General features: G+C 44.5%; 1 long non-coding RNA gene across 1 annotated transcript in view; it reads left to right on the top strand.

Moving 5' to 3' along the window:
* The window catches only part of LOC110299491, a 148849-nt gene that overhangs the window by 70085 nt on the left and 63023 nt on the right, over positions 1-15741 (top strand). The window contains exons 4-6 of the long non-coding RNA XR_002378462.1: positions 7023-7077; positions 9671-9787; positions 9917-10017. This is a non-coding gene — a long non-coding RNA (uncharacterized LOC110299491). The remainder of the gene's footprint in view (positions 1-7022; positions 7078-9670; positions 9788-9916; positions 10018-15741) is intronic.

Genomic DNA, 15741 nt, shown 5'->3' with positions numbered 1-15741 from the left:
CTTGACTAGGTCTTTGGCACAAAGTGTCTTAGAGATGGGTTTCTGAGGATGTGGTCCAGGTCTTTCCTAAGAGGCTCTTGTGCTGTTATCAGAGTCATCAGTGGCAGCACCTTTGCCAAATCGCCCATTTACAAAGCTGCCTTCATCGGGACTTGCTGCGGCACCCGATAGTGACTGAGTTCAACCAGTCTTTCTCAGTAAATAAAGATAAAGCTGAAGCCAGGCAATCCCCCATCTAAACAATGCATCCTCTTTGGTCTCCACTAGCCTTCTTTAACTTTGCTTCATAGCATAACAGCATCTGTATAATATTACATATTAACTTGGTGTTTGTTTATTATAAACCATAAGCTCTCTGGGGGTTGGAGTCTTCCTTTTGTTTATCACCAAATACCAAGAATCTGGGTGCAAAAACTTGGAAATAGGCACAGAGTATAAGAGGAGCTTAATAATTATCTGCTGAATGAATGCAAGAAGAAATGGAATCATTTATCATTAATTTTTCTTCACTCTGCTTTTCTCTGTATCACTTTCATACCCTGGACCACTACTTCTTTTGTAGAGGCAAGATGGCTTCCACAAGAAAGAGAACTTTCATTCAGTAGAATAAGTCTTTGCTCACTGGCTAGCATAGGCCATCTTAAGCATGGCCAAGAAGATGGACTTGGAATTAGCAAAACAGACACTCTGAGAAGGATACAGCCTGGACATGCATAAAGAAGACACTTCAACTCTGACATTACTTTATTAATCACTTTCAGCTCCATGTTATCAATGGAACCTCACTTTATGAGGAAAGTAGTAGGGGAGGTATTGGCATTCCCACTGCACAGATGAGAAAACTGAGGGAGAGTTGGTTTCTTTAAACAGTTTGGAAGCAATGGGGTTCCCTCTGGACCTCAAGTGTTTTTAGATAGCACACAATTATACAAGTCAGATCATCTGCCAGGATGGATTAAAATGACAGCTTTGTTTTGTATCTTTATAGAAGGGGGTAAGAAAGTGGCAGAGTTCCCCCACTCTCATGCGCACGCTCACACAAGCACAGAGTTTACTTCTCCCTGGCTGCCAACTTGACTTCTGCTAATAACTGAATGGCTTTGATGACCACGTGGAGGACCAGGACTCAGAGTGGTTTGGAGTGAGTGACAATAATCCTGATAACACGAATCAAGAAAACATAAATGACATTGGATTTGGACAATTCATTATCCTTTCTGGGGAGCCACACCAGAGTATAGAACTTCATCTTCCTGGGGTCTAAACACTTCTACCATGCCAATGCTTTGTGATGAGGGAGGCCTCGGGCGTGTCTGGATCTACAAATCCCAGCACTGTTCACAGCCTGAGGAGCCAACCTCTTAGGGCGTCCATCACACCTGCCTCCTCTCCTTCTCTGTTTCTCCTTGCTGCCAGGGACTGGTTTTCTTCCTTGCTCTCACTTTGGGTTCAGCATCAAAATGCGTCAGAGTGTTTAAGAGTTTGCAGGTGGAGTGTGATTGGGACTTATCACTCTTGTGTTACACACTCGAAGAGCTAGACTGGCAAAGGGTAAAAGTTCAAGAATCCATGCTGAGCCAGGTAGTAATGGTGCATGTCTTTAATCCCAGTAGGGATTAAACTCAGATCTCTGAGTTCCAGGCCAGCCTTATCTACAGAGTTCATTCCTAGACAGTCAAGGCTAGACAGACAAACCCTGTCTTGAACCACCCCCTTCAATTAAAAAGAAAAAAGAAAACAAATATAACAACAAAACCTGTTCATACTGATAAGCTAAGGGATGGAGTCTTTTCTTAAAAATGTTTTTAACCTTTAATGTATGTCTTTATTTTCTTATGTGTGTGGGTGTTTTTTTCTGCATGCAAGTCTGTGTACCATGTTCATTCTGTACACTTAGAGACCAGAAAAGGTTGTCAGATCCCCTGGGACTAGAGTTCCAGATAATCGTGAGCTGCCATGGGGTTGCTGGGTCCTCTGAACGCACAAGCAATGCTCTTAACCACTGATCCATTTCTCCAGCTCTCAAGGGCTGCAGTATCAAACTCAGACATTCAGAATTGTTTTTAGCTTTGAGTTATTTCTAGTCAATTATTCTCAGCCTTGACTGTAGCCCACCCTTGAGATTCAATGAAATTGGTTTAAGGTGTGGTTGAGGTAGCTGGATGTATGCAGCCATGGTTGATAAGCCACCAAGGTGGGGGTGATAGGAAAAACTGCTATTTGTTTTAAGAGAAGGTAGGGGTAAGGTTGTAGTAAGTGAGATTATAGGAAAGACCTGAGGATTATAGGTGTATTCATTAGTTTTCTCATTGCTATGGCCAAATACCTGAAAAGAAGCATTGCAGGGAAGGGTTTATTTGGCTTACAGTATAATGAAAGACAGTCCATGATGGCTGTAGGAACATGAGCTAGCTGTTCACACTGCATTCTCTATTAGGATTTAGCTGAGATAGGGTACAAACTGAGGAAACAATTTAGCTTAAGTCCAACTTTGTGAGCCAATGGTTTTAGTGGTGTCACTTAGAAGAATATGGGCAATTCAACAGCAGCATGGCCAAAAAGCCAGCCCAGCATAGGCAATGACTGATGCAGGTTGTATGCTTGGAACTCCCTCTCCAGCCAGCCAGAGCCTCCTCTCCTGAGCAATAGATTCTGGGTTTCCTGAGCCTTGTAAGTTTCATAACTTTCTGAATTCTGTGAGTTCCTTTCTACCCTCCAGGATGGAACTTTCCAATGCTAAGAAAAAGTTGCATAACAGCTGGCTTCTCCCTTCTCACCTCTGGGTTCTCACCTGTGGGTGATAACACCTACATACAGGCTTATCTCCCCACTGTACCTCTCTGTGAACACCCTCACTGACACTCAGAGGTGTGTCTCCTAGATGATCCTAAGTCCAGGCAAGTTGACAGTGTGGATTACTCATGATACTAGGAGAAGGGACTACGTTTACTATCTTTATAGGAACCACCAGCGTGGGCAGATGGGGCAATCGATATTGATTTCTTAATGCAAGCTGTGATGGCTACAGGGCCTCTGTTCTCTCATAAAACACATTAGAAAAATGTCTTCACTAAGAAGACTCAAAGCTGCAGTTGCCCAGGTTGGCAAGAAGATGGTCACCACCATGCGAATTTAAAAAGAATCTCTCCTGCCTTAAAAGATAGAGTCCCACAGGAGGAACACAGTCTAGTGAACAGAACCAAGACTTTGTGTCTCCATTTTCTACCTGGGATGGTTTCCTATGCAGTGAATAATCTGCATTAGAATTATATCAGTGTTGAGTAAGGAAACATAAACCCCTAGACATTTCATTGCATGAGTAGTTGAGTGTTTGGCACTTGGTGGTCACACCTTACATTGCAACTAAATACATCTCTGGTGTGTGTGTGTGTGTGTTTGTGTGTGTGTGTGTGTGTGTGTGTGTGTGTGTGTGTGNGAGAGAGAGAGAGAGAGAGAGAGAGAGAGAGAGAGAGAGAGAGAGAGAGAGAGAGAGAAATATGCAAATAAATATGGCCCCAGCACTCCTCTCGTTGTCCTAATAAGGAGAAAATGGTCTGTCGAGTCTGTGAGAAGCTCTCTTACTGAGGGGAGAGCTCACAGTCAGATTGAAGAAGTTGGACTTCAGAAAGAAAGGCATCCCATCTACAGTGTGGAACTTGGACATAAAGTGATTCAAGAGAACTGGAAGTTTGTCAAAATGCAACTCTTAAAATGGGTTTTCTTTAAAATAAAGTTTTTTCTTGTTATGAAAGCGATCTGAACTAATTGCAAGAAAGTGTAGAAAATAGAAATGAGCCCAAAGAAGAAAGAAGTCATTTGAAATCTGGCTACTCAGAAATAACTGCTAACAGTTTTGTGTTTGTCCTACCTCAAGCATCCTATTCTACAGACACGTTTAGAAAACATTTATCCCTGTGACTATTTTGTAACTTGCTTTCAAATGGAACAATAGTCTTCTAATACTTTCTATGTAATAATACCATTAAAATTTAATCAATATTTTGGAATTTGCACTATCCTCATTAAAATATTATGCATAGTGTTTGAAAAAGTGTGTGTGTGTTGCATGGGATTAACCTAGGCCCTCATACATGCCTGGAAAGTACTCTACCACTAAGCTACATCCTTAGTATCCTATTTATTTATTTATTTATTTATTTATTTATTTATTTATTTACTTACTTACTTAAATGTATTTATCTGTTTGTTTTTGTATATGTATGCAGGTGGGTGCATATATGTGTGTAGCACATGAGCACATTTGTGCACATGCATGTACAGGTCAGATGTTAATTCCAGGTGTCTTTATCTTCAGTTACACTCTACTTTTTATTTTGAGGCAGGGTCTCTCAGCTCCACCTAGAGTTTGCCAGTTCTGTTACTCTGATTAGCCAGCTTGCTGGTGTGGCGGGCACTTCTGTCTCAGCTTCTCAAGTGCTGGGATTGCAAGTGAGCCATCATTGCTGAGAAACAATTATGTGGATGTTGGGACTCTATGATTCTCATACTTTGGTGGCAAGCATTTCCCCAGTATCCCCTCTGTCTTAGTCAGTGTTCCATTGCTATGAAGACACACCATGACCGTGGCAACTCTTTTTTTTTAATTTTTAATATTTTTTATTACATATTTTCCTCAATTACATTTCCAATGCTATCCCAAAAGTCCCCCATAACCCCCCTCCTTCCCTACCCACCCATTCCCATTCTTTTGGCCCTGGCATTCGCCTGTATTGTGGCATATAAAGTTTGCAAGTCCAATGGGCCTCTCTTTCCAGTGATGGCCGACTAGGCCATCTTTCGATACATATGCAGCTAGAGACAAGAGCTCNGGGGTACTGGTTAGTTCATCATGTTGTTCCCCCTATAGGGTTGCATATCCCTTTAACTCCTTGGGTACTTTCTCCATTGGGAGCCCTGTGATCCATCCAATAGCTGACTGTGAGCATCCACTTCTGTGTTTGCNAGGCCCCNGCATAGTCTCACAAGAGACAGCTATATCTGGGTCCTTTCAGCAAAATCTTGCTAGTGTATGCAATGATGTCAGCGTTTGGAAGCTGATTATGGGATGGATCCCTGGATATGGCAGTCTCTAGATGGTCCATCCTTTCATCACAGCTCCAAACTTTGGGCAACTCTTATAAATGAAAATATTAAATGAGGCTTGCTTATATTTTCAGAGGTTTAGTCCAGTATCTTAATGGTGGAAGCATCGTGACAGGCAGGCAGACATGGTGCTGGAGAAGGAGTTGAGAATTCTACTTTTGGATTTTCAGGCATCAAGAAGAGTGAGACCCTGGGCCTGACTTGATCATTTAAAATCCTGAATCCCATTCCAGTGGTACTCTTCCTCCAACAAGGACACACCTATTTCAACAAAGCCACACCTCCTAATAGTGCCACTCCTTGGCATGATCGAGCAATCAAACCTATGAGCCCAAGAGGGCCATTCCTATTCACACTGCCACACCCTCTCTTATTTTTTATTTTGAGACGGAGTTTCTCTGGCTGGCTTTTTATCTTGTGGTCCTCCTGCTTTACAACACAACCTTCATAGTAGCTGGGATTGCAGGTTGGAGCCAATAACTGATGTGCATTTTTTTTTGAATGTTGATTTGCCACATGTATTAAGATTCTCCAGAGAAACAGGACCTACTAGCTAGAGATAAATATAGAAGAGATTTATAACAAGAACTGGCACATACCGACTGAAAATCCCATGGTATGCCATTTGCAAGTGGTACCAGGAAAGCTATTGGTATAGTTTGGTCTGTATTCCAAAGTCTGAGAACTGGGGGACAGATAAGGTAGGAGCTTCTATCGTATGTGCTGGACTCTGAGGGGCTAAGACGCAGGAGCCAGGAACTATAGCGTTCAAGGGCCAAAGCAAGTGGATGTTCCAGTTCAAGAAGAGGCTGAACATTCCAACTTTCATTGACTTTTGTTCCTTCCGGCTGTCAGTAGGTTGGGTGAAGTCTGTTCATCTTGCTGAAATGTGTCTCTGCTTTATCCTTCTGGTCCTAACACATAGCTCTTCTGGAATCAGCCATACTGAGAAACCTTGTTTTACCAGCTTTTTGGGTATCCCTTGACTTGATTTAAGTTGACACAGAATTAGCTAAGATACGCCTTCCTAATTTAAGTCTTAGAAATAGCCTCAAGGTCACACAACAGCAAGATTGGATCACTTTCAGCTCCCACCAGCCATGGCTGAGAGTTCAAGTTCCTGGAAGCCCCAAGGCGATGGGTCTGAAGTTGCTCTGATGCAGCAAGTCTTCAACTCTTAGTGAGATCTGACATGGAGACCTTCGGCGGATTGAACCTTGGAACTGGGAACTCCTCAAAGGCTGGGTCTGTGAGTCTGCTACCACACAGCAAGGGTTCAAACAATTAGGGGATGAAGTCACTGTGGGTATGTGGCTCTCCTCTTCTCATCACAAGACCAGAGACAAAGATGCTCCAGGCTTTCGTTCATTCTCTCTGCAGACCTGGCTGCCCAGTGATGTTGTGAGCTCAGTGGGAGGGAGGGACAGAGTAGAGTGGACCTGCCTTTGTAGAAGAACAAAAAGTGCTGGAGGGAGGCAAGAGCTCCCTCCCTGGGAATGCTGGGCGGCATCCAACACACTGCCAAGTGAGGAGGATGCGGCTTCTTTTCTTAGAAACGGCTTTCTTCTTTTTTTGGTAATAAAGTTTAGCTTTTCATCATAAAGTATTGCGTGCTCACTAACAAAAATGTGGCAAGTCCGGGGGTATAAAATGAAGTCACCACTGTCCCACCACTCAAGGATAAATATTGGCTCTGTCACTCCAAGCATGTGCGAGGGAGCGTTTATTCACAGCTGTCCCTTGTAGACAGTTGAAGTCACGCTGTCTAAATTATTCTACACCCCCTTTTCACATTTTTTTTTGCAACTACATAGTTTCAAGAATTATATTTTGGTGATTTCGATTTTAGTTGTGTGGATGACCCAAGACTTATTGTCTAATATACCTCAGTATTTTCATTATGGTTTCCAATTTTGCAGATGAGGAAACTGACATCCTCAGGATTTACCAGACTTGCTCAACATCACAAGATAGGTAACAAATGAAACTACCACTTCACCCATTCCATCTAATATTCAGTCATCAAACATTTATAGAACATAAGGCCTTTGGGAGGTAAGCACATGCGTCTAGCTCATGTAATGTTTATAACTCAATGGATAGTGTAGTCTTGTAGAAGCTTTTACAGTGGTTTGATACCACTGGAATCTAAAGAAGAGGCACCTAGCCAGCCTGAGATCCACAACACAGAAGAGGTAACAATGAAGCTCGCTGTTTTGGGAGAAGTAGAACTGGGCAAGGAAATAAATTGGTGAGCGATGGGAAGTGTGGGCTTGCTTAGGGGAAGGTGTTAGGGATTGAAAGTGGAGATGGGCAGGTTTTTTTGGTGGAGACTATCCCCCAATTAGCTTCTATTTAGACCTTTCCCTAAACGCAGTGGGTGGACAAGAGACTTACAAAAAATCACTAGGATTTTGGAAGAAACCCAGATAGCTGTGTGGGATGATTAAGGGACTGGATCTATGGAAAATAGTTGGGTCAGGATTATAAGAAGGAGGGCAGGGCCCTGCACTGATGCCGAGTAGGTAGGGTGGAGGGGGAGGCATCAATTTAAGTTGTCAGGAGGTAAGGCAGAAAGAAGATATGAGTTAGTGGAGTCTGTCCAGAGGTCAGGGCCCTGTGATGACTTGGCCATCCATAAAGACAGGAGACATGGGCTCTCTGTTGGAGTTCCCTCATGGATGTGTTTTGGGATGCCTGTGATGCTCCTCGGAAAGTTGGGAGGAGTCTGAATGGAGGCAGATTAGGACTAGGGAAAGGTGGGGAGGCTGTGCAGGGGATCAAGAAGGGATGCTCAAGGCCCACAGGATCATGGGTCTTAACCAGGAAAGTGGCAGAATGGTGCTGTCACCTTCCGCCAGTGGTGAACGTTTCACGAATCCTGAGAAATCCATAGACTTCAATCTAGACATGAACAAACAGAGAGATGTTTATTAAGTTTAAATAATCTAAACTTTTAAGTTAAATAATTTTCTTGGAGTTTATAGGTACCCTGAAGGTCACCCCTCAGGATATGGAGAGAAAAACACAGTTGAAAACAGTTCTGAAGAACATGGTATTTTAGGAGAGCATAAAGGAAATCATCAAAGGAAATGGGAAGAAAGATGCTTGAAGGGGAGTTGAAGGTGGAGGTAGCAGGGAAATTCTGTAATTTCATCTCTTGGAAGGTGGCAGAAGGAAGGCCAGCCTGGGCTACATGACTCTTCTCCCCCAGTTGCCCTATCAAACTCAAAGGGCACTGGGAGGCAAAAATAAATAGATAGATAGACAAATAAAAAGAAGCCCAAAGTAAGTGGTGTCAGCATTAAGCTTAAGTTCAGAACAGATACTTCCAGTAAAATAAAAGATTTCCAGTGAAATCTGCATCCAGACAGATCAAGAATGTGGCAGTTACAGTTTTAGTAAGCGAAGGCACATTTCTTTTTTTTTTATTAGATATTTTCTTTATTTACATTTCAAATGCTATCCCGAAAGTTCCCTATAACCCCCCCCCCACACACACACACACCCTGTTCTCCTACCCACCCACTCCCACTTCTTGGCCCTGGTTTTTCCCTGTACTGGGGCATATAAAGTTTTCAAGACCTAGGGGCCTCTCTTCGCAATGATGGCCGACTAGGCCATCTTCTGCTACACATGCAGCTAGAGACATGAGCTCTGGGGGTACTGGTTAGTTCATATTGTTGTTCCACCTATAGGGTTGCAGACCCCTTCAGCTCCTTGGGTGCTTTCTCTAGCTCCTCCATTAGGGGCCCTGTGTTCCATCCAATAGATGACTGTGAACATCCACTTCTGTATTTGCCATGCACTGGCATAGCCTCACATGAGACAGCTATATCAGGGTCCTTTCAGCAAAATCTTGCTGGCATATGCAATAGTGTCTGGGTTTGGTGGCTGATTATGGGATGGATCCCCGGGTGGCACATTTCTTCTCCAACTCCACTCACAATCTCAGAACCTCGAGGTCAAGGAGTGAGCATGCTTTCATCCCAAAGAGCCACTCTTTGTGTCCTACAAGGCCCATTTCCAGCACATGGGCTACAGAGGAGGAACTTGCCAGCACCTGACAGGCTCAAGGTGCAGGTCTGCCATCACCCCATCACCGCTTTCAGCAGAGACACCGAATCTGTGCATGCGCTTTGCTAGCAGCTTTGTCAATCCTCTCACAGAAGGGCAAGAGGAGACTGCCTTGCCACTTGACTCTGCACAAAGCCACGTGGCTGCTCTGGCCGGGTGATGCAAGCTGCCACTGGCCATGCTTCATGCCCTTTGGAGATTATGTCATTGCCTTGAGAAAATCCTCCTGGCTGGCTTACTTGTCCCATGAGGGATGCGTGAAGCAGAGCCAGCTCAGGCTGACCTTCAGACTCGCAGTGAAAGAAAGCAATGCTTGTTTTTGTTTGCCACTGCGACTTCCAGGCTTTTGTTTGAGAGCGCCTGAGTTGTACAATATTCTCTCAGTAAAGACTTGCTGGCTTCACAAAAGCTTTCCTTTGCCCTACTGCTCCTGGCAATAGATCGGTGTCCCACTTCCTGACCTCCAGCTCAGTCATTTCTTCCCTCCCAGAGACTCTCAACTTCCAGGACCTAATGTGGGCAGGGTGAGGGAAGCAGTTTCAGCTGCACCTTGCAGTTCAAAATCCAAGTCCCTTTGGAGGCCCATCCAGTGCAACGAGGCACCCAGGTAAGCATTTGGTCGCTCACATCTGTATGCAGTCCTGATCAGCTATTCCTTCCTAATTGCAATGCGTTCACTCACTGGGTACTCTCCTTTACTCCCCCGTCCCCCAACCCACTCTCTCTTTCAAAATAGGATCTAATGCATCCAAAGCTGACCTCAACATCATTCTGTAGCCAATGACATTTTGAATATCAGATTCTCCTTTCTCCACCTCTCCAGCACTGTGAATACAGGTATGCATCATCCTGTCGTTTATGTGTGCTTTGAGATTGGACCCAGGGCTTCCTACATGCTAAAGGAGCACTTTCTCAACTGAGCTATATCCCCAGCCCTTGTCTGCACATCTTATTTATTAGACAGTATTTAGCTATGGCTGGCATGACTGTTACCACTCACCACCCCATGGGTTCATATGCTGGAAACTTGGTTTTCAGTGTGGTGGCATTAAGAAGTAATGGGACCTTTTCAAGATGGGGCTTTGTGCAGGGAGGACATTAGGTCACTGGAGGCACACCTTCAGAAGGATCCAGAGCAGTTCCTCTGTGTGTGGCCCATGTCTCTATCTGGAGTCTTATCTTGTCAAGTGTGACTTAACTTCCTGTCATTGTTTTTGTTGTTGTTATTGTTTTGTTTTGAGACAGGGTCTCACCATGTAGCCTTGGCTCTCACTCCATAGACCAGCCTTGAAATTGTCAAAATCTGCCAGCCTCTGCTCCTAAGTACTAGGTTTAAGGCCTCTACCACCACACACAACACATTTTTTTTTCTTTATAAAGTTTTTCATCTCAGGTATTCCATTATAATAATCGAAACAGACTGATAAGGTTATTATGTTTAATTCTTCAAGGGCAAACATCTACTGTTTTCATGTAAAATACCCATTGCAGGGCCTGTAGCTGGCAATCCCCTGATGGTAAACAGGTTGCTACTCCAGACACTGCTGTAATGAGATCTTTGTGCATAAATTTTGACTTCCATTTTTAAAGACATTCTTATATATTTTTTTGATTACAGAAGGAACACGTGCTTGTTTTAACAAATTAAAATATCAAATTGCATTTAAAATTTAAATTAATCGACAAGCACTCAGTTTGTGCTGTCTCCTATGGAGCAGTGGTTCTGGCTTGTATCCTGTGCTTAGCTCTGAGCACGGCTCAGGGGACACTCCTCCAGCAGGTGGAATGGGGCTGTTACTCTCCAGTTGGGGGTGGCTAAGGCTCCTGCTGGGAGCACTGAAATGGCCTCCTAGTGGGGCTCCCTTCCCCCCAGTCTGTGTACCACTGCTTGATTAATTAATTAAGTCCTGATTAATTAAAGCATCTCTGATCCCATTTCTTGGTGCTCCAAGCCCTTCAGTGGCTCCCCCATTGCCTTATGGAATCCTCCTAAATTGCTGTTAGGGTAATGAACTGTACCGTGGAAGACATTTTCCAAAGCTTTCATCATCTTCCTTCCTATGAACCCCCGACACTGCCAAACTGTGCAGGCCCAGCACTCTCTGCCTGGCTGCCTCCCAGGCTCAGCTCTCACCCTCTGGACTTTCTTGGGCATCTCTTTTTCTCGGCTCAACTAGTCCTCCCAGACCGTTCCTGTGAGCCTCCCAGCATCCCCTTCTCTGCCAGCCCTTTCCCAATGTCTTCATCTAGAGCCAGTTTTGTTTTCCTCCAAAGGTGATGGCATCATTGCCTCTTTGCACTATGATGTCTCCCCTCCAGCCTTATTGGGACTTGGGGATGGGTAATAGCTTACACAGCCTAACAGAATCCCTGGTTTCTGTACACTAGATGCCCCTTCACTGTGACAATAAAAGCCTGCAGATATTGCCCAAAGTTAGCTGGGAGGCAAATTCTCCCCTGGTTAGAGAACACTGACCTAAGGTGATATTTGTGCAACAAATCCTCAGATATATTTGAAGCTTGTGTCTTGCTTTAGAAGTCAGAGCCTAACCCACCAGGTCCCTTAGTTCTCCGACCTTCATTTACAGACTGCTCACCCTGCTTCTGCTCACTCCCCTCTGACTTCAGTTTTCTTGTCTCAGTCTTCAGGGTCTGGGTGGGTGATGCAGCCTCTTTCTGTAGCCTGTTCCCATCTGCCTCTCCTTTCCCAAGGAGCACATAGACCGCTCTGCTCCTCAATTTCCTCTGTAGACCCTAGTCTACAGCCCTTAGCAGCCTGTGTGCCACTTTAGAAAGAAGACTGACATCTTTTGAGGTAAGAACTCAAGAGGCTGAGCCTCCCAAGAGGTACCAGGGCACTTTTTTCAGGATCAAGGGACAGTGGTGGCTTTCATGGCTGTCAACTTGACTGCATTTGTAATTAACTAAAATCTGAAAATGGCAGGCACACATGTGAGAGGTTTTTACTTCATCTGAAGTAGGAAGATCCACTTCCTATCTGGATCTCTGGGGTAGGTAGGGAGACTCACCTTTAATACAGATCTTTTGAGAAGAGAATAGTCACGCCTTTAATCCCAGATATTGATCAGGGAAGACACATCTTTAATCTGGACCACACCTGCTGGAAACCTGTATAAGGTGAGGACGGAGGAAGCTTTTGCCTTTTGCCTGGTAGTTCTCACCCTTGCTAGCATGTCCATTTCTTCCCTGGCATTAGAATGACATATTTGGGATTCCAGTATGTCCCAAAGATCAGCTGAGACATCCAATCTTGTCATGGACTGAATAACTCTTGGACATTCTATTCATAACCAACTACTGTTACACTAGATGTACTGCAGCCTATAAGTAATTCTAATAAGTATATATTCATATCTATGCATACATTTTTATATAGAATCTATCTATCTGTCTGTCTGTCTGTCTTTGTTAATTCTATAAGTCCTGTTACTCTACAGAACCCTGACTAATACAGGCACCAAGTCCAGGCAGTGTATTGGAATAATTTAGAAATTCTAGAGCAGTGCTGTCCCAGCTGAAGAGTGGGCTAGATTGGTGACTTTGGATGCTATATTAAGCTTCTCAGGAGCCTTAATTTTTCCTTATTGTAAAATGACATGATAACTACATCTATCTTACCAGGTCATACCTAAGGTTTTGCATGTTAATATATGCAAAACACTTATAAAGTTCCTGGCTCAGGGCAATGGTCCATACATCTTCAAACTAATCGAGGCCGAGTGAATATTGAACTGGACAATGAGGGGGTTCAGAACTCACAGGCTGGGGTCCCCTCTGTCTCCGAGTACTGGCCCTGAGAATGCTCTCTGTTCTGGTCCTTCTTGGTTTCCTCGTCTACACACACCACATCCCCTTGCTTGGCCTGCACACTGACCAGCAAAGGTCTGGGGTCATCCATGGAGCAGACACTGTCACCTTGCTTTGCTGGGAGATAGCCAGGCTGCGCAGAGCAAGGACAGACATTAAAAACCCATTTTCTCACTGGGCATAAGTAATTGGTAAAAAAAAAAAAAAAGATCCAAATCCATAGCTGTCAGGTGAAGTCATTTCCAAGAGAAAAGGATGGAGGGAGAGAGCTGAGAGTAAGGTCCAGGTGGGAGCCAGAGTGGGGGAAAGGAAAGCAAGCCAAGCCAAGATGAGGCCAGGGCAGACATTTTTCTGCTTCCTGCTCCTAGACCAGGCTGCCCTCTTCACTTCTAACTCTTTCATTTAAAAAAATTTTTTTAAACATTTTTCTAAAGAAATTAAAAAGAGGTTTCTAAGGTGATGACGGCAAAGAAAACCATCTACAGGATTATCTAATGAGCCAGAATGAATTGCGTTTGAAATCATTTAAATGGGATCTGGGAGCATTTAACTGCAGCCTGGGATCTTAACTAGAGTGGGGAAGATCTTCACGCTAATTGCTGGCAATGATATTCCTATGGAGAGGAAGGGGTAGTAGCAAGCAATTAGCAGATAGTGGTTTCAGAGTCTGCACTGCTTGGTGGGGAGAGTAAGAACCTTGGTTCCCTGGGGACCAAGACCTCCAGTAGGGGGCAGCCCTGTCGTGGGCCTGTAGGGAGGGGCAGTGTGATAGGATGGTTGGGTGCAGGGGTTTCCAGAGGTAGGGGCAGAGGCAGGTAGCAGGTCCCCGGAGGCCAGGCAATGAAGCTCCTGTGGATCTCAGCGCCCCAGCAGGCTGGGGAATATGGATTGCAAGTGGGACAAATGGAAGGTGCAATTGCAGGCTGGAGCTCTACACACAGGAGCCTTTGTGGGAGGGGAGTGAAGCTCACCCACTCCCAAGAATAGAGACAGCTCCAATTCCACTTATTGTTTAATTCCCCTGAAACGGAAATTCCTCTCTGTCCATTGCTCTGTCCTAAGCACCATGCTGGCTCAGATCTTATGCCGGGATTGACCTCAGCCTGGGGTTGGGGATAGCAGACCATGCATATAAACGTGAATAACCTGGGACTGAAAGAGGGCTCCATTGATGAAGTGTACACCATACAGGGATGGAGACCCGACTTTGATCCTCAGGACCCATGTGCACCTGCACTATCAGTGCTGAGGAGGTAGAGGATCCCCGGAGCTTGTTGGCTAACCAGTCTTGCTGAGTCTGTGAGCTCTGGGCTTTGTGTTCAATCATCTTTCCAGTGCAGCCCAGCTCCCTCCCCCTGACTGCTGATAGGAGAGAAGGTGACCTCCGGATGTGACCCAGGAGCAGGGCAAACAGGACCTGTGCAGTGAGGACAGAGTTCCAAGTTTGACTTCAGAGTGGGGACAAGAGTGGAGTCTCCTAAGTGACTTTGGTTGATTTCTACCCTCCAGCACCACAGTCCTGCATCCTCCCTCCAGTGCCACTTGCTCCAGGAAGACTTCCCACACCTCCTCAGCCACCTGGTGCCTCTCCAAGGACCAGCTTCCTAGGATAGCTGTCTATACATGGATCTATCCCTGCTTTGAATGTACCACACAGAAGACCGGCAGAAGCATGTTAGGGAGCAATTTGTTATTAATTATTTACATCTACCACATGCTCAGTTTGCTGTCATTGCTGGTTTGCTTGCAGTGATTATTAGTAACGCTACCGCTCACTGTGTGCTGAGTAGCTCAATATATTATGTCTAATTGCCCTCCCCCCTTTCTGGTGGAATAGAGCTGTCATGATTGTCTTTTCTAAATAGTCATCTTGTGGTTGGAAGAGTAATGATAGTGAACCACACTGAGTGTGTTAAGTTTGGGGACTGGTCCATCTAAAGGCTTTTGAGCATATCAGCCATGGGGGTGGGGTGGGGTGGGGAGCTTGATAAATACTCTGAGCACACAGCTTTCTACAGCTCCAGGCACTTGGCAGAGCACTATGGGATAGAGAGCCTACATTTAATATTTCTTGAGTAGACAAAGAGACTATGGAGCAAATGCTATTGCTCTGTGGTCTTCCAGCCTATAGGTGGAGCTGTTGGACCCCAGGAAGTCTCAGGGCCCAGTTGCTAATGATGAATAACCTGGCAGGCAGGGTCCCAGTTCAGATCTCTGAATGGTAAGGCTCAGCAGTGTTCATACAAAAGGACCCTGGAAATGGCCTAAATGACCACTGAGATGGGTTTGGTTGAATAAATTATGATCCATATACAAGAATGCCATGCAGCCATTAAACATCATGGCATAGATTTATGTTGATTGATAAAGATATCTCTCTATACATTTTATTGAAGTGAAAGCATGCCTTGGGACATTATATCTGTCATTATCCTAGAGATAGAAAATTATGAAAGAGAGAGATAAAGATGGACAGAGAGCAGATGTCCCCAAAACTATTCGCATTGACTCTTTAGTGTGATTTTCGCTTTAACCTTATTTGTAATGTGTGAGATTTAAAAAGAACAAGTATGCTTTGTCTTTATCATTGAGAAAAGTCAGGTTGGTTTCCATTTGATAATTTAAAAACCAAACCATGCTGAAGATCTTGTTAATGTTCCCTAAAGATAGTCCCTTCAGAATACAGCCTCCTCTGAGGTCTTATGTATGTGCCAGTGACCAAAGGAGTAAGGA

The sequence above is a fragment of the Mus caroli genome, chromosome 7 (genome assembly GCF_900094665.2).
Source record: "Mus caroli chromosome 7, CAROLI_EIJ_v1.1, whole genome shotgun sequence".
In the NCBI taxonomy this organism is placed as follows: domain Eukaryota; kingdom Metazoa; phylum Chordata; class Mammalia; order Rodentia; family Muridae; genus Mus; species Mus caroli.
Note: the sequence above shows the minus strand (reverse complement) of the source record. Positions and strands in the feature narration are given on the sequence as shown.